At 35.9% G+C, this 20233-nt stretch overlaps 1 protein-coding gene and 1 non-coding gene across 10 annotated transcripts in view; one reads left to right on the top strand and one right to left on the bottom strand.

Annotated features, from left to right (window-relative positions):
- ARHGAP32 (Rho GTPase activating protein 32) overlaps positions 1 to 20233 on the top strand; it is a 307961-nt gene that overhangs the window by 57953 nt on the left and 229775 nt on the right. The gene's annotated exons all lie outside the window — the stretch shown is intronic.
- LOC114672482 (U6 spliceosomal RNA) lies at positions 19081 to 19189 on the bottom strand. Its single transcript, XR_003722897.1, has one exon. It is a non-coding gene; the product is annotated as a U6 spliceosomal RNA (small nuclear RNA).

Below are 20233 nucleotides of genomic sequence, written 5' to 3'. Positions count from 1 at the left end.
ACACACACACACACACACAGAGTAATGACAATGACAAAGCTTGTTTTGATTATTATGGGGTTTTAGGAGGGAGCAAAATTAAAATGCATATTTTCAGCCCACCCCCTTCCTTTAGAAGTCTAGTTCATTGTCTGATTTCTTTTAAATTTGTTCTTATTCATTAATAAATAGAAGTTTGTGATGTTTAATTGACATTAAAAATTCTATTCAATTAAAATGGATATGGTGATTGTCTTATGATTGTCTTTGCTAGGAGCTTTGCCTCCTTAAAATAAGACTTCATGGCTTCGCATAGATTTTATTTTTGTGAGCAGTATCATTTTTCAGTTTTCTTTATATCATACTGGGATAATTATGTGTCTGAAAATATCAGTGTCCTCAGCTTCCAGACATTATTTCTTTCATTTTTTTTTTCTGTAGGCTTTTTTTTTTTTTCCTAGTTAGAATATATAGCATCTTCTGAACTGTATTTGAAACATGGCTTCACATTAGAATCACCAAGGGAGCTTTTAATAAATAATGATGCCCTCTCTTTATCCCTAGAGAATCTGATTTAGTTGGTGAGATTCAGGTTTTGGTATGTTTTAAAGGCTCCTCAGGGAATTTTAATGTGTAGTTAGGCTTCAGAACTGTTGTGCCATTGAGTTGAGTTTAACCTGTAAAATAGTTGTAAAAATGAATAAAATATAACTTGGAGCAAATATGTTACCATTACAGAGTCTCCAGAAAAACAGTTATTAGGCCTTATTGTAAAAGAATCACCTACAGGTTCTTAAACAGTGCGGCTTTCTGAGTCTTAATTAATTTACAGTTCTAGAGTGGAGCCTAGAAACTTGCATTTTTGATTGCTTTGCAGGTCATTGTGATGCAGATGGTTCACAATCCACTGCATCAAACTGGACTGGATTCTGTTCAGAGGATATGTGTTTATTGAGGAATCTGTATCTTCTCATGTTGAGAAAACTTGACCATGGCAAGTAAAAATTTATGTATTTCCTGTACTTGGGGAATATATACTCTACTTAGTTTTTGTACAGTTTTTGAGTGTCCTTTTGTTTTCTGTTGTACTGATGCATTAAAGGTAAAATATATATATATGTATTTTTCCTTTCCCTCTTGCTTCCAAAGTTTATTCATGTATTTTCATTGTTGGTATCAGTCACATTTATAAAAATTCTTAGTTCTGTGCCATATACAGACCCTTCCTTTTGCCTTAAAATTTAACTGCAGTGATTTATCTTTTTTCCTCCCACATTTTCTGTGCTCCTGGGCACTCCAAATGGTGAATAAACATACTGAAGGGATGTAAGCTATATTATCTCAGTTAATGATATTCTGGTTTAAAAAAAGTTGATCCATTCTGGACAGTGTTTCAGATACAGGGAAAACATATTCATTGTTAAGTGATCTGGTCTGTCTGATCTAGTTTTCTAAAGTAATTTATGCGAGTGCTATAGTTTCAGAAACCTCATTTGCCCAAAATAGAATTTTCTTTTCATTTTTTGTCCATGAGCTTTAGGGTAGAGAGATGTGTTTGAAAACTGTATTGTCAGGTTTTATTTTTTCATGTCAAAATGGTTATGGATTCTTCTGCTTGAAGCCTGGCAGACTAATGATATGGGATTGAGAATGAACATTGTGTGTGTGTGTGTGTGTGTGTGTGTGTGTGTGTGTGTGTGTGTGGTATTTTAATAACCTCCGGATGTTAAGTTATTTTTGTTTGTGAGTAGGAGCATGTCTCTACTTTTTTCACTCTGGGAGACAATTATTGTGTGGCAGAAAAAATGGTCTTGACTTGTGAAAGCTTCAGGCAAGAAGTCTAAGTGCTTATCTTTATGCATAATATGCTAATGTTATTAAATTATAAAAAGTGAGAAAAGTTTGAAAAATTACTGGAGAAATATTTCTGGGCCAGAAAAGTAGAGACTATGACCAGCTGGTCTGAGAGATTGCCAGACAGTGTGATTTTTGCTGGTTTGCAAGACTTTCAATTCTCTACTCTTGTGTGCTGCTTATGTGAAGCATAGATTGCATGACAGATCTCAGAAACAGCCGAAACATAGGTTTAAACTTTCTTGTTTATCATTTGTGAGGATAGGAATACTAGAAAAGTTACCAAAAAGGTGTCTCAGCTTGAACTCAGTAAAACAGAAGGAAAAGATATGCTTTCTAAATTCATAACCATTTTTGTCATTGATAATTACAACTGTCTCAACAGCATGGATAAAGAATGAGAAAATAATTTTTGTATATATAGTCCTAGGTACTTGCAACTGAAATTTGTATTTATTTCCCTATAGGAAAAAACTACACCTTTCAAAATAAAACTATTTCTATTTGAAATAATGCCCCAAATGGGAGAAGAATTCTAAAAAGTCAGTGATCAGGTTCTCAAGAGCAGAATCTGAGGTTGAAATCTAATTGAATGCAGCACCTCATCCCAATGTGGCCCGAAGGCTGGTTGATGTAGGGTATAAAGGGCTGTCTCTCTTGCCTTTTCTCAATTCTGAAGGGCCATGCTAACTCCAGTGCTCCATGAAGGGTTGGCCATGGCTCTCATTGGGTCCGCAGTGAAGTTCGTCTGTTCAGCTTCTTCCTTTGCTCAATTCCTGTTTCTTCTCCTCCTTACAACAGATGTTCTTCTCACCCGCACTCCCTAATTAACATTCTGCTTGCCAAATGTGTCAGAGTCTGCTTCCTGGAGAATATAACCTACAGTATCCACCTTGTGTTATTATAAGATTTTACTTTTTCATTGGCTAGGAATTGTAATCCTGAATGGTTTTGTTGTTGTTGTTGTTGTTGTTTTTTAAATTCAGTACTAGGTGAAAGTTTCTCCAGTGCGTCAGATGCTTTCATTTGGAAAATATTTTACTCAGGCTCCTTTTCCCCGATTCTGTCTTCCTTTTCTGTCTCATCTCTCCTGCCTCCTTTTATAGTTCTGACATTGCCATTTATATTAACATAAATTTATATCTGAGGAGATCAGGGAAGGGTTCTTAAAGGAGATGACACTTGAGCTAATTTAGGATAAGTAGGATTTTGTGTAGGGGGCTTTGTGTGTGTGTGTGTGTGTGTGTGTGTGTGTGTGTGTGTGTGAGATTAGCTGCAGTGGGAGATGGAATGCATTAAAGGTGTAGAGAACCATCTCTCTAAAGAACTTGAAACAGCTTGATAAAGGTGGAGAGTTATAAACAGTTCCTATGATTGATTGACAGAAGAAACAGTGTGAAGTATAGAAGGACCGGGGCATGTTTATCATTTGAGGAAGTTTGTATTTCATTAGCAGTGGGCTACTATCGATAAGTTTGTCTTATGTTGTCAGGATCAGCTTTATAATAAATATGTATTATTTAACGTATTTAATATTTCACAGTATGTTTAAAGTCATGAAATGATATTTAAAAGGTTTTGAACTTGCATAAAGCTAATGACTTAAGTGTCAACAGATTTTAAAAGTAGATAACACAGTTGGTTTTGATGTTTTACCTGAGACTCTGCCCAGTAACAAGAGCAGCTTACGAGCAGTTTACTATGTAGTTGGTGCTATGTCAAGTCCGTTGTGTACATTGTCACGCTTAATTCTCCCCGTGTCCTTCTCAGTTAGTTCCTGTTAGTCCAATTTTGCAGATAGGAAAATTGAGGCCTACGTTAAGTAGCCTGCTCACGGTCCCACAGTAATCACCACGTTTGGGATTTGAACTTAGGTTTGAACTCACTACCAAGCTAGTGCTTTTAACCATTTTTCAAAGCTGACTTCAGTGATGTGTATAGGCCTATTTCTTTGACTGGTGTATTTATTTCAAAAATTAAAATAATTCTTGAGGAGTATTTCAATACTTGTTTTCTTAGTCATTTCTTAATTAAAAATCTTCAGAAATCAGAAATGGAGAATAGACAGTACTGAACTTTTTACTTTGAGTCTGTTTTTCTAGGGAAGGTATAAAGACATCTCAGTTAGTTATGTGATTCATGATATATAAATTATAGAATATATGTATTCATGGTTATAAAAGTTAGCTCTAGAAAATGCTCATAGAAGAGAGATATCTTTTATACTGCACTTTTGAAAAATACTGCCTGGGATTTGACATTTCCCTACCACTTAGGCAGTGTTAGATTTTGGCAAGGCATACCCCTTGGCATGACATGGCCCCGGGGTGACCTATCTTGTACTACTGTTGTGTATTGGTTTCTTCATTAACCTTATGTATGGTTTGTGTTACTCTGGTGGCAGCTTTGTTTTCAGAGCATAGACGACAGGTTTCTGGATTACTTATAACAATAGCTAACAAGAAAGGGGGAAATACAGGTTTTGATATCAGACAGGGTTGAATTTAGAGAGAAAAGATTTAAAGAGGCAAAGAAGGAGGTTTACAATAAGAAAGAGTGCACACTGGTTATTTACGCTCCAAATAACATAGCATTAACAAACATAAAGTCAAAACTATAGAAAATAAGGAAAAATAAAATATTGGACAAAGCAGTAGCCAAAAATTAAGTGAAGATTTAGAAAAACCTGATTAATATGAGATAAATTCAGTTAATATATGTTTAATTCTATGCTCAATAAACAGAGCACACCTTATTTTCAAGTTCTCTTGGAACATTACAAAAACTGATTTTATATTGGCCCATTAAAAATACAACTTCAGTAAATTTCCCAAAATAGAAACAGTTGAGGTGGAATAAAAGTAGACATTAATAATTTTAGAAAAACACTTATAAAAATAAATCAAATCACTATCACAGGACAATTAAAACTCTTTAAATAAATTTTTGAATTGAAGAAGTTTAAAAATTGTAGAAAATGATGATAAAATATATTAGAATCTATGAGGACTCAACTAAAACCTGAAAGATTGTCTTTTTTTTTTTTTTTTTTTTTTTTTTTTTTTTTTTTTTTTGAGACAGTCTCGCTCTGTTGCCCAGGAGGGAGTGCAGTGGCGTAATCTTGGCTCACTGCAGCCTCTGCCTCCTGGGATCAAGCAGTTTTCCTGCCTCACTCCCGAGTTGCTGGGATTACAGGCGCCCACCACCATGCTGAGCTAATTTTTGTATTTTTAGTAAGGCTGGGATTTCACCAGGCTGGTCTCGAACTCCTAACCTCAAGTAATACACCTGCCTGGGCCTCCCAAAGTGCCAGGATTACAGGAGTGAGCCACTGCCCCCGGCCTTAAATATACGTATTAATAAAGAATTAGAATAAATGAATTACCCGTGTAACTCAAGGAGGAGAGAGAAAGAATACCAAAAGATATTATTCAAAGAGAACAGAGGAGGATTTGAATAACGACTGGTAGTCTGAATAGTGGCCTGTCAAATATGTCCACATCTGAATCCCTGGAACCTGTATGTTACTCTGCATGGTGTGTTTGCTGCTGCTGCAACAAATTCCCACAGACTTGGTGGCTATAAGAGTAGAAACTCTCTCCTGGTTTTGGAGACCAGAAGTCCGAAACAAGGTGTGGGCAGGGTTGTCCTCGCTCCAGAGGCTCTAGGTAAGAATTCATTCCTTGCCTTTTGTTACTTCTGGTAGCTGCCAACGTTCCCGTTATTCCAATTTCTGCCTCTGTTTTCACATTGCTCTTTTCTCCTCTGTGTCCAGACCCCCTCTGCCCCTCTCCAGCAAGCATTTAGAGACCACCTGCGTAATCCAGGATTATCTTCTCATCTCAGAATTCTTCATTTATTCAAGTCTGCAAAGACTCTTTTCAAATAAGGTAGCATTTATAACTTTTAGGGATTAGGACATGGAGGTATTTTTGGGACACATCAGTTTGCTCTGCATGGCAAAGGGGACTTTGCAGATGTGATTAAGCTAATGATTTTGAGATAGGGAGATTATCCTGGATTATCTGGGTGAGCCCAAGGTAATCCTAGGGATTCTCAGAGAGACAGGAAAGTCAGGCTGAGTAGTAGATGTAATTACAGAAGCAAGAGGTTGGAGTGATGTGAGGAAGGGGTCATGAGCCAAGGAATGTAAGTGGCCTTTAGAAACTGAAAAAGGCAAGGAAACAGATCTCCCCTTTCCAGAAGGAACCAGCCCTGCTGAAACCTTGATGTTAGCGCACTGAGACTGATTTTGGACTTTTGACCTTCAGAATTGTAAGATGATACATTTCTGTTGTATTAAGCCATTGAATTTGGAGTGACTTGTTACAACAGCAATTGGAAACTAATACCATGATCAAAGCAGAAAGTAATACATATAGAATGCCCTGAGTGCTAGGATGTGTTCTAGCACATACATGAACTCATTTAGCTCTCACAGTTACTTATGAGGAAAGGAACTGTTATTGCTAAACTGAGGCACCAAAACCCTAATCCTAACTAAATCATAAGGAAACCTTAACCCTAGGTTTAGGAAAGGGTAAAATTAAAAAGAGATGAGGGCTGGGGGTCGTGGTCACCCTGTGGTTGGAAGAATAGCAGCATGTGAGTTATTGTGAAAGTGGTGGAAGGAGGCTGCTCAGAAAGAGGAAAGTTGTTAACTCCAGAGTAGAGGATGTGGCTCATTGTCCTGTGAGGTATATGCATTTTGTGTGTTCCTAAGTGACTGGGGTCAGCTGCATGCAGTTTTCTTCATTTACTTGGTTTAGGGATGGACAAACTGTCCTGCTTGTTTTGGTCAATAAAGTTTTATTGAAAAACAGCCATGCCAATTCATTTGCTATTGTCTGTGGCTGCTCTCCTTCTACAGAGATGGAGTTGAGTAGCTGTGACAGAGACCATGTGGTCCACAAAGCCTAGACTATTTACTTTCTGGCCCTTTACAGAAAAAGTTTGCTGACCTTACCTAGTGCTCTTGTCAGATGAAGTCAGGCATAAACAAATGCTGGATTCATGCTGTGTTCACATTGTTCCCTCATATATCAATCCATTTGAAACAAATTTGCATCTTCAAAGCACATGTTGTGGCAAAATTGTCTCGACATGGAACGTTAGACTGTAGTCACCTCTGGAGAGCAGAGTGAAGGCCACAGAGGAGAGCACCTTCCTGGAAGCCCTGTGAACCCCCCTCGGTCTCTCTGTGCTCAAAGTGAGACCAGCCCTTAGATAGTTTCAGTTATATGCGTCAATAAATTTATTTTCATTCAAGCCAGTTCTAGTTCTGTTTTCTATCACTTACAATAGCAATTAAAAGTGTTTTTATGTTAGAATAATTTTGGATTTATGGGAAAGTTGCAGATATAGAACGGAGACTTCTCATTGACCTCATATCCGATTTCCCCCATTGTTAACATCTTACATTAGTGTGGTATGTTCATCACACATAATGAACCAATATGGATATATTATTGTTAATTGAAGTCTGTACTTCATTTGAATTTCTTTAGTTTCATCCTACTTTTTTTCTTCCATTCCAGGATTTCATCTGGGATGCCATTACCTTGAATCATGATTTCTCCATAGGCTTCTTTTTGTTGTGACAGTTTCTCAGACTTTCCTTGGTTTTGATGAACTTTACGATTTCGACTAGTACTGGTCAGTTATTGTGCAGAATGTCCCCCAGTCTTGGTTTGTCTGATTTTTTTTCCTCATGGTTAGATTGGAGCTACGGGTTTTCGGGAGGGGTCTGCAATTCTCTTTTTAAAAATTACTACTTGAGGTATAAGAAAACAAAACAAATATTCTTACTTGCAGGATTTTTAATAATTTTTATTAAAAATTATTTAAAGCACTGACTTTTTGCCCTACAAAACTATTTATTCTCCTTCCCTGTCTCTTCCTGACCTCATTTAATGCCTCAATTTATTATCCCTGTAGTGTCTTCATAAGATTTGTCATTTTGGCACAGAGCACTGTATCTATTTGAAAGGTTTTAAAATGGCTTAATAGCATTATGAAAATGTTGCAGTATTAAAAATGTTATGCACATCAAAATTCAAGATAAGGGAAGCTGACATGTTCAGGAGTTTTGTCTATTTATATTACATTAAATGATACTAACATCATTTAATATCATATAATATTAACAATATAGCATTCATTTACTGTAATTGAGATTGGCCACACTATTTTTAACATGTCCTGCAGTACCTTATAAGGGTACTGTGATGACATCTTGGACTCATGTATCAGTGACTTTTCTCCATTACTGTTGTGCACCTGCTGCCAGTTGCAGGTAATCTCATTATATTATTACTGGCTGTCAGTTGCCTTTGGCAAGTAGTTCTGACAAATGGAAGATTAAAATGTAACTACTATAGGTGGTAAGCTACGTTCTTTGTGTCAGTTCAAATACCTCCTAAGTAGTTTTCTGGTTTAACTCAGGAAGCAGTGATTTTGTCCATTTTCAGTGAAAGGTACATTGCAGCCTGTTAGTGACTTGGGGACATCTCTTGATTATCCTGCATCTTAGTGTGTATCATTTAAATTTCAGATAGCAGAACTACGAAGTGAATACAAATATATGAGGCTAGATAAATGGAAATGCATAGGTCTTATACTATATTTTATTTGAAATATAATATGAAATATAAATTTTTGTGGTTTGGAGAATAATAAAATATATATGTTCTTGGGACAACAAGTTGAAAGCCAGATATACATATAATTTGAGACCCAAATTAATCATTTTTGATAACCCAAATAAGGTTTGTTTCTTTATATGTAAATTGAGGGGTTTTTTTGCACCTAAATTAAAAAATTAAAATTTTGTTATCTTGTAAGAATTATTGATCACAATTTTTTAAAAAACTTATTTTGGATACATAATAGTTGTACATGTTTATGGGGTACATGTGATATTTTGATACAAGCATACAATGTTTCATGATCAAATTGAATCACAAATATTTAAGTACACAACAAGTTATGCTATAAAGTTTTGCAGACCATTTCATTTATATAGTGTAACTTGCTCTAATTGCCATCTAAAACATTACAATTGTACTAGACTATGCACTATTGGAGCAATAGCATTCTACCAACTGTGGTAGATTCATATAAGTATTTAAATAGAAAATATTACTGGGAAAAACGTAAATTATGTTGAGGTAAATTAAGCAGTATAGTTAGTATAATGATACTGGTACAGCTTAAATGAGAATAATTTGCTCCAGCAGACTGAAGAATTCCAAAATAAAAAAGTCAAAAGATGATTGTGACTTGCAATCTTTCAGACTGACAGAGCTGAAATAAAACTTTCTGTATGTGCATATATCACAAGCACCAATATTTTAGCTTGTTTCCCACAATAAGAGCCTTATTTTCGTATTAAGCAACTAGTTGGAAAATACAGTTGAAAGTTATATTTTTATTTCCACTCATTCAAGCCTCTTTTTAATCATATATGGCTAATGAACAGACCTTCCATATTTGAATTGATCATTCTGAGATACATGATTAAAAATGGGCATTTATACAATTTCAGTACTTTTATTTTCTTTTTTCATGTTTTGAGACAGGGTCTTGCCCTGTTACCCAGGCTGGAGTACAGTGGTGTGATCATAGCTCACTGTAGCCTTGACCTTCCAGGCTCAAGCAATCCTTCCACCTCAGTCCCCCATGTAGCTGGGACTGCAGACATGCACCAGGCATGCCTGCCTAATTTTTATATTTTTTGTGGAGACGAGTCTCACTATGTTGCCTAGGCTGGTCTTGAACTCCTGGACTCAAGTGATCTTCCAACTTCGGCCTCCCAAAGTGCTGGGATTACAGGTGTGAGCCACCACACCTGGCCAATTTATTACTTTACATTTAGGAATGATATTTCTTTCACTTGAATTACTTGTCACTGCAGAAAGTAAAAGTGTATTTTTGGGGCTTAATTTTTATGCTTTTTTCTTTCTTATGTAAATGCCTGATCATTAAACACAATCAACTGTGGAAGTTTTCAGATGCAGATTCTAGAATCAGTCTCTAGAAATCCAGGAGGTCCATGTGAAGGCGGGGGAACCTCTATTTTTTTTTCAGTTACACAAGTGAGTGGTCGATGCCTGGTCAAGTTTAGGAGCCAGTCACAGCATGTTTATGCATTTCTCTTCCAACCTAAGGAACTCCTGACTTTCGGCTTGCGTAGACGGCTCTGAAAAGAGTAAGGAATGAATAACCGTTCTGTTGTGTTAGATGCCCAGCATTTTTGATGGAAGCAGTTTTATTCTACAGAAAGATTTGAAAGATCTGACTGACTATAAAGGAATATATAGTAAATATTGATATTGGTTCAAAACCATTTTTATACAATTGTTTTTACTATAATTGAGATATGTTTCTGAGAAATCTTGTGGTTTTAACCAGTCATATGCTAAAAATTAAAGGTCTGGGAAAAATGGAGTTGCACAAATCACTCAAAATCTGTACAGCATTATATCTGGATCACTAATAAAAGCAGTAGCAATCTAGTAAAAATAATAGAACAGTTAGTTCAAAAGACATGTCAGAGTCCTAATAAGTAAAGAAATATTACAGTAAATATAGGATTTTATCTTTAAAGGTGGTGGTTGCTGATGGAAAGGGATGCATTGAAGGTTTGAGGCTGATAGACTACTGAGATTAGGACAAAGTACACAAAAATGAGGAAGTACTAGGCAAAAAGCCCTACCAGGACATAGTAAGTGACCACATTGAAGTAGCAACAAAGTGGCATGAATGAGCGTCATGAGCAGGGCGGCAGCAGTCCCCTGCAGTTCACTGCATTGGCTCGTGTCAGTGAACTTTGCGTTAAGCTGGACATACATGGCCAAAAAGTGTGGGAAAAATAGTTGTATATAATCTGACTTGTATTGATACCATTCCCCTATTTACTAAGCTCATATGAACGAATTCACTTTATGCAGAGAAATTATAGCAGAAAAGATCATACCTGGTTAGTGATCATTTCGGGGAATAGTTTAGTGGTTAAGTGCGTCATCTCTGGAGTCAGACTCAAAGCACCACCACTGTGTCCTTGTGCAGATCACTTAATGTCTCGTTGCCTGTTTCTCTTGTATTTTTGGAAGTATTTGAGAGTGGTATTTTGAAAGTATTGTGGGAAAGCAGAAAGGAGAATGCTTTGGACTGGGTAATAATTTGAAAATGTCTCAGAGGAGGAGACATTTGAAATGTTTATTCAAAGGTAAACTAAAAGGCAAATACCACTTGTAAATTGTGTGACCTTGGGCATGCTTCAGTTTTCTCAGATGTAATACAGGGACAGTGTTGTTTCTTTTGTCACATCACTAGGTTCTTGTGGTTATTAGAATTAGAATTAAATACAGTGTGAAAGTTTGCCATACAGTTGTAAGGTTGGAGAAACATATATGAATTTCTAGAGTTTAGTTTCCTAGCTGACTTCAGAATAGACTGTTTTCAAGATTTCTTCTCACTTTGAAAATATTCAAATATGTGAAATCCCGGTAAGTGCTGATAGTTGTTTGAAGTGTGTGTCTTCTGACATGAATGCTTCTCTGGCTCCTCATTCTTTTCGCAGTCGTAGCCATTGACATAATTCTTCTTTATTGTCGTAGACATCTGCATCAGCTGTTAGGCAAATGTCCCTAACTTCAGAGATGGTAGCCTGACAAAACTGTGAGTAACAGCATAAGAATTACCCCCAGATTGATTCACAACCAGGGTTCATGTGCTGGAGCGTCCTGTCACTTTGGTGTTACTTCAAGAGTATTTTGAGGAAGAATATTGGGACCCTTACTGATATCCCCCAACATTCTGGTTACGATTTATGTCTATTTCATCTGTGAATTTTTAGAGTTACATTTAAGTGGTATCCTTTGTTTTCTAAGTTTATTATATTTGATAAAACGTATTCATACACTGAATTGATTTTATGATCTTCAGTTTTATACTTTTAAAAGTTAGAGAAGAAAAATCTTTTTTCCTTTTCTTTGCCATCATTTATTACATTTTTCAGAACTTTTTACAATTTTTTGCAAAATTTATAAACCAGAAATAGAACCAGTGTTTCAGTTTTGAGAAACATGATGGTTTTGCCCAGTGGGTGTTTTCTGTTTGCAGTCTTCCAAGCCATTTCTCACATAAGAATGCAGCTCCTGTCAAGGCATGTGCAGTGAAGGTGCCCTTCCAGGTGCCTAGACAAATTCTTAGTGCTCTCTATTTGTATTTAGAATCCTGCTTCATTTTTTTCTTCTTTGTCTGTCTTCCTCTCATATTGCCCTTAGCTGACCAGAGACTCCAGGCCATCTAGCCCCTTTCCTTTCTAGCCTCTCTCTAACTTCTTTTGTGCTTCTGATTTCAACTAAATTAAGTTCTAATTAAAATAATTTTCACCTTAAGGTTTGAATGCTTAACCAGCTTGACACGCTCAAAGATAATTTGCTTTTAAAATTGTTTATCAAAATAAATCTCTAAATAGGTTATGAGCCCATTGTTACTAATGAGATTGTGTGTATCCTCGAACTGTTTTGGGGCAGAGAAAAAATGTGGAGAATCTCTCTTCTAAAGCCATTCTTTTGAAGAAACAGTCTTAGAGTTTTTTCCTTGGAAAACAATGCTGTTTAAATTACCATACTTTCTTGTGGCATACTCATTTCTTGGAATGTGTTACATCTATTTTTATTATTAAGCCCTTTAATGTTAGATTATATAGTTAATTGAAGGATTATAGTGAATTCAATTCTGAATACTTTCTGTTCTTTGGAAAGTTTAGAACTCTAAAGTTTCTATTTTAGATGGAAAATTTCCACTCTTTTTGGTCACTTGTTATTTTCTTTTTCTTTGGAGTATGTCAAATTGCTTTGAAAATAGTAAGCTGCGATACTAGTTTGAGGTGGTATTTTTATTATGCTGGTATGTATTTTGTATTTTATGTTCCACTGCATTCCAGCCTGGGCAACAAGAGCAAGACTCTGTCTTAAAAAAAAAAAAAAGAAAAAGAAAATGACAGAATGGATGGTCATCGCTGGCCAGTTGTTTGAAGGTGGCCAAACAAGCAGTGCATGATGAATTGGCTTTTCCATTTGTTTACTTAAGAACTCCTCCTTAATTTGTGGATATATTTGATCCTTTCAGAATCTGTTACTGTCTTACCTGTTCTTTGATCTGAGGGTTCTGGTACACTGGCCCAATAGTATGTTTTCTTGTTGGGTAGTCGGTGGGAGGAGATCTAGTTCTCCTTGACAAAACTACGTTACTTGTAACTAACATGCCGGATACCCAGGCTCAGCAAGGTTTGTTAATGTCTGTTTCTCTGCATTAATATCATGTCATGAATCTGTGTTTTCTCAGATGTGCAGCCTGTTATAGTTAAGTATTTTTTTGATCTCTAGAGTTAGAGAATGAAGTTTAATAGACTAAAATGGTCTGTTCCTGCATTTTATGAAACGGATGAATTCATTCTAAGATAAGTTGTTTCCTCTTTCCTGACCAAATAGGAGTGCTTGTAATGTTTCTGTCCTCTACTTTAAGGATATTTCAGAGTTCACATAGCTTTTATATTATTCTTTTAAAACGGTAGGAATGAATCAGAGTGGCAAACATACTAGCTGGAATCTTAGTAATAGTCATAGATTCTTCAGTTGTGTGCAGGTAATGCCCTTCTTAGTGGATTGTGAGGGAGGATATAGAAATGTCATAGATGGTGGGAGAGGACAAAAGAGCCCATTTTGGTTACAAGAGAAACATTTGAAACCTCTAAATGTGCCATGCCTTGGATAGCTGCCCCATTTATACATTCTTAAGATGTTGCAAGAACAGATTATTTCTGGCTCATTGGTGGTTTTTTCTTTGTACTTTCTATTATTTTATCATTTTTGTTGTTCTTTAGATTAATATTTATTTTAGAAGGCTTGTAGAAGTGGCAGAAAACATCAAGGTAAGCCATTCAGTAAAGCTAGAGTGAACAGGCAACCTACAGAATGGGAGAACATTTTTGCAATCTATCCATCTGACAAAGGGCTAACATCCAGGATCTACAAAGAACTTAAACAAATTTACAAGAAAAGAATCAAACAACCTCAGAAAAAAGTGGCCAAAGGATATGAACAGACAGTTCTCAAAAGAAGACATTTATGCAGCCAACAAACATATGAAAAAAAGCTCATTATCACTGGTCATTAGAGAAATGCAAATCAAAACCACAGTGAGATACCATCTCACGCTAGTTAGAATGGCGATCATTAAAGTCAGGAAACAACAGATGCTGGAGAGGATATGGAGAAATAGGAACACTTTTACACTGTTGGTGGGAATACATTTAGTTCAACCATTGTGGAAGACAGTGTGACAATACCTCAAGGATCTAGAACCAGAAATACCATTTGACCCAGCAATCCCATTATTGGGTATATACCCAAAGGATTATAAATCACATGCACAGGTATGTTTATTGCAACACTGTTCACAATAGCAAAGACTTGGAACCATCCTAAATGCCCATGAATGAGAGACTGGATAAAGAAAATGTGGCACATATACACCGTGGAATACTATGCAGCCATAAAAAAGGATGAGTTCATGTCCTTTGCAGGGACATGGATAATGCTGGAAACCATCATTCTCAGCAAACCTAGCATAGGAACAGAAAACCAAACACCACATGTTCTCACTCATAAGTGGGAGTTGAACAGTGAGAACACATGGACATAGGGAGGGGAACATCACACACTGGGGCCTGTCCGGGGGTAATGGGCTATGGGAGGGATAGCATTAGGAGAAATACCTAATGTAGATGACAGGTTGATGGGCGCAGTAAACCACCATGGCATGTGTATACCTGTGTAACAAACCTACACGTTCTGCACATGTACCCCAGAACTTAAGGTGTATTCACACACACACACACACACACACAAAAAGAATGAATGACTTACAGGAAATATAAGAGCTAGAAGAATCCATAGAACAACACTACTGGGACATAATCAGCAAGATAAAGATTGTCAGAGAATATACTGAACCTGCATGTGTGGACTTTCTGATTCAAATGAATGAGCTATTTAAAAAAAGAAAAAAACAATGGCTGGGCGTGGCAGCCCTCTGCTATAATCCTAGCAGATTGGGAGACCCAGGCAAGGAGGATCCCTTGAGACCAGGAGTTTGAGACCAGCCTGGTCAACATAGCAAGACTTTATTTTTACAAAAAATTTAAAAATTAGCCAGGCGTGGTGGCACATGCCTGTAGTCCTAGCTACTCGGTAGGCTGAGGCAAAAGGATCACTTAAGCCTACGAGGTTGATGCTGCAGTGAGTTACTATCATGTCACTGCACTCCAGCCTGGGTGACAGAGTGAGACCATATTTCAGTAAATAATTAAAAAAAAGGTTCAAGGCAGTTGGAAAAGTTTACCTTGAGTGGGTATTTGTGGTAATTGAGTGATTAGTGGATTCCTAAGTTAAGATAATATTTTTATTTAAAAATACTATATTTTAGAGATACATGCTGAATTATTTATGGATGAAATGATATCATATCTAGGATTTACATATAATCCAGTCAAATGGGGGTGGGGAGATGAGCCATTGTTAATTGTTAAAGCTGAGTAATAGATACCTATTGGTCCATTTATTCCATTATCTATACTTTTGTATATGGTTGAAATTTTCCATAATAAAAAAGTTAAAATATTTAAATTAAATAGTATTTGAGTACATACTAAGTGTTTAGGAGTGTGGTAATTGCTTTGAAGGATAGCATCATAGTATCTAACATATATCAGGAAAAACCAAAGTAGTAAGTTAAATAAATGAGAATTTTGTTTCCTTTTGCAGAAGAGTTAAACATTTTAGTAGATCCAAACCTAGATTCACCAAGTACTTTTATTTTATTATTATATTATACCTTCCATTTTTTTGAACATCTACTATACAGGACTGGATACTGTTTCATCGAATTACTTCAACAGTATGACTGGGTATGATGATTCGGTTCAGAAGAGGAAATTGATCTTCAGAGATTTTCAGTAAATTGTGCAAGTTCACTTAGGTAATAAGTGGCACAGAAGGAATTTGAATTGTCTAAGCCCAAATTTCTTAAATTTAAAAATCCAACATTATTTCTAAATGGAAACCCAAGGATAATACTGTTGTTTCCAATTGCTGTGTATCTTGTAACTTGAATAATACCTGTAATAGTGAAACAGTAACTTAATGAATTGCCTATCAGTAAGCAACATTAGAACAGTGATGTAACTTGAAAATTCTCAGTTGACACTTAAAAACAGCCTTATTTTTCAAGTAATGTTTGAGACATCAGAAAATGTACTTTGTATTCATTGTTTATTTTGAAAATATAACATAAAAAGCTCCAGAGATGATAATATTGATGTCTGATTGTAGCAAACAAAATCAGAAGAAATAGATGTTAAATTCCTAATTTATGCATCATTCAAATTTAAACATAAATCTGTGTATCTTTTAACGAGCTACTTCCCTATTATATTTTATTCTTCAAAGGTTCACTTTATTTTTGCAGTGGATAAAACTTACCAGAACAGATTTCAATAACAAAAGATAATGGGAAAAATGCTTCTCTGTTTCCAGAAATAAATGAGCAGGCAGGAACTTGATTCTCCTTCCTAGGAAAATAAAATCGAAGAATTACTGATACCAGAATAGTAGTACACTTACTTTAAATCAAAATAAGATACCTCAAATTAATGTTTAGAAGTATAACATTTAGCTTCTGTTACTTGAGGATAGGATATTTGTGATTTGAGAAAAATGCCTGTAATTTTGTAAGTAGTTGAATGGTCTCTAGTACTTTAAGTAACTAGTCATTGTTGAGTCCCATTTTTACTCTAACACTTTCTGAGAAATAGCAGACGAGCAGGCAGAAGATAAGTAGCCAGTTGCTAAAATTACTTCAGTCTCAAACCAACTTCAAAGCAGAGTGAACTGTGCAGGTAAGGATACCAGTAAGTAAACGGCAGATTGAAAACATTGGATTTATTTATATTTCTTCAAGTAGTTTTGTGGGAGAAACTCTACTGAATTCATGGAATACCTTGAGCTTTTCAAGCCTGAAAAGTTAGTACAACCTTTTTTTTTTTTTCTTTTCATTTTGCATAGCCTTACCCCTATTGATTTCATCCTGGTCCCTTCCTGACCTCTCCCCAGACTTTTCACTGAGGGGGAGTCTGCTTAGACCATTTGCTTTCTCCCCTGATTGTTCATTGAATTTACATTTAGAATTTTTATTTGCAGTATCATTAACATTAGGAGGAGGTCCACTAACAGTGGTGACCAGGAGTATGGTTATGTATAGTTTTTATATGTATACAGTTTATATGTATGGTAAGACCACAATTTTCTAAGGTCCTAAAATATGTAAAAGTAATATAGTGGATGCCTTCTGTATCTCAGTGACTATAGCATATTTAATTAAAATTTTAACTCAGGAAATATTATTTCCTTTAATCCAACATTATATATAATTATAATTTATAAATTATAAATATATAGTACATATATACATAAGTATGTAATTTTATATATGTAATTATATATGCAATTATACATATATAATTTTTTTTTTTTTTTTTTTTTTTTGAGACGGAGTCTCGCTCTGTCACCCAGGCTGGAGTGCAGTGGCCGGATCTCAGCTCACTGCAAGCTCCGCCTCCCGGGTTCACGCCATTCTCCTGCCTCAGCCTCCCGAGTAGCTGGGACTACAGGCGCCCGCCACCTCGCCTGGCTAGTTTTTTGTATTTTTTAGTAGAGACGGGGTTTCACCGGGTTAGCCAGGATGGTCTCGATCTCCTGACCTCGTGATCCGCCCGTCTCGGCCTCCCAAAGTGCTGGGATTACAGGCTTGAGCCACCGCGCCCGGCCACATATATAATTTTTTTTTAGATGGTAGTCTCACTCTGTCGACCAGGCTGGTGTGTAGTGGCACAATCACAGCTCACTACAACCTAGAACTCCTGGGCTCAAAGAAGCCTCTCACCTCAGCCTCCTGAGTAGCTGAGATTACAGGTGTGCACCACCATGCCCAGCTTTTCTTTCTTTCTTTCTTTCTTTCTTTCTTTCTTTCTTTCTTTCTTTCTTTCTTTCTTTCTTTCTTTCTGTCTGTCTGTCTGTCTGTCTGTCTTTCTGTCTGTCTTTCTGTCTTTCTTTTCTTTCTTTCTTTCTTTCTTTCTTTTTCTTTTTTTCTTTCTTTCTCTCTCTCTCTCTTTCTTTCTCTTTCTTTTCTCTCCCTCCCTCCCTCCTTCCTTCCTTTTCTTCCTTCCTTCCTTTCCTTTCCTTCTTTCTTTCTCTCTTTCTCTTTCTTTCTTTTTCTTTCTTTCTTTCTTTCTTTCTTTCTTTCTTTCTTTCTTTCTTTCTTTCTTTCTTTCTTTCTCTCTCTCTCTCTCTCTCCTTCTTGCTTGCTTGCTTGCTTTCTTTCTTTCTTTCTTTCTTTCTTTCTTTCTTTCTTTCTTTCTTTCTTTCTTTCTTTCTTTCTTTCTCTCTCTTTCTCTCTCTCTCTCTCTTCTTTTCTTTCTCTCTTTCTTTTTTTTTCTTTCTTTCTTTCTTTTCTTTCTTCCTTTCTTCTTTCAACAGGGCCTTTTTCAACCTGGTCTTAAAATCCTGGCCTTAAGGGATCCTCCCGCCTCAGCCTCTCAAAGTGCTCAATTGCAGGGTAAGCCACGACACCTGGCTCAACATTGTTTCAGAATTCTCAATCTTCATTATTTTTACAAGAGCTTTTACTAAATCAGTTGTGACATAGTCACTAATTTTCAACACTATACTTTTACCTTAATTAACTGTAGCCCATTTTTTTCTTTCAGTTCTACAGATTCCTTTTCAGATAGAGATACGTTTTTAATATCCAATGTTCATTTAAAAAGATGACTGATTCTGATAAGTTTTATTCATGTATTACTTTACTGGTTGTTTTTTGTTTTTGTTTACTACATGTACATGTTGTATAAGTTGCTAGAAAAATTATCACTTGCCTCAGATTTTATTTAACCAACATATGTAATAGTTTTGATTTACTTTATCTGTAGATTGGAGGCAAAAACGAGTAGTCACTTAGACTGATAAGATGGTTGCTTAGCCAGTGAGAGGGATTTCCTGAGATCACTAGATTCGAATGTATCTGATAAAGCAAGTGTTTTTGTTATTCGTTGAGTCTGCCAGTGGAATTCTGAAGTTGAGACAACTTGCTTGTTCTGTGTGCCCATAGCTAGGTAGATGTATAAATTGTTCTCTCTAGCCTCTGACTACTTTAATTTCATCCTTGCACAGGGGCCACGCTAATCTCTGTATCGTTCTAATTTTAGTATATGTGCTGCTGAAGCAAGCACTACTTGGATTTCATTCAGTAGAATCTGCTATGCTGGTAGCCTGTTTTTTTCTTTGTTGTTGTTGTTGTTGTTGTTAGTTACCCCTCCTTGCACAAGAGCACCTTGAGCTCTTTAGTGTTAGAACAGAGTATTTCTGAGTTGGATTTGTGACCTTTTTGACAAAGGAAGCAATGAGACAAAGTGATGTGGCTTATGAATTCAACAGTAAATATTGGGTTGGTGCAAACCTTGTACTTGTAGATATTGTGGGTATTATATCTCTTTATTAATGTGGTTTAAATACCATTGATTTTGGTTCTTCATAGGTTAGGATGGGAAACATTTAGAAGAGAATTGACTTAATTTGTGATATATAAATTTATTTAATGATTCTGAGATCTTGATATGAAAAGAATCTTTAATTTTTCTCATTTATATCACATACATGATTTTATTTTTTGCCTTTGCTTTTTTCATATTCTCTTTAATTTTGATTTATCTTGGTCAGTATAAGAATATTGCCTTCTTTATGCACATTGCCTTCATTTATTTTTGAACATATATTTCCTATTCCTGGTACCTAGATTTTTCAGTTGTTCAATCCTGTGTATTTATTCAGTAAACATTTTCATTGACTTCTGTGGTATATAGGGTAGGAAAAACAGCATCCACCTACTCAAGAGAAGAAACTGTAGAGTGGATCTTTTAATTCATGCTGTTAACTTCTTTAAAACTAAAAAGTTAAAGTGAATACATTTTTATGTTAGAAAGTTAAAAGTATGTAAATAAGTTTAAAGAAGGAAGTAAAAATCATCTGCAGTATCTTTGTTATTTAGTTTTCCAGACTTTCTTCTTTGCATGTGTGTATTAAAAATACTATTTTTATTACCAGTATATATATGTGTGTGTATATGTATATGTACATGTATATGTATGTGTGTGTACACACATGCACACACACACACACACATATATATTAAAAAAAAAAAAGAGAGAGAGAGAGACACAGACAGACAGACAGACAGAGATAGGCTCTTGCCCTGTTGCCCTGAGTGCAGTGGCGTG

Source organism: Macaca mulatta, chromosome 14 (assembly GCF_049350105.2).
Source record: "Macaca mulatta isolate MMU2019108-1 chromosome 14, T2T-MMU8v2.0, whole genome shotgun sequence".
NCBI classification, from domain to species: domain Eukaryota; kingdom Metazoa; phylum Chordata; class Mammalia; order Primates; family Cercopithecidae; genus Macaca; species Macaca mulatta.
Note: the sequence above shows the minus strand (reverse complement) of the source record. Positions and strands in the feature narration are given on the sequence as shown.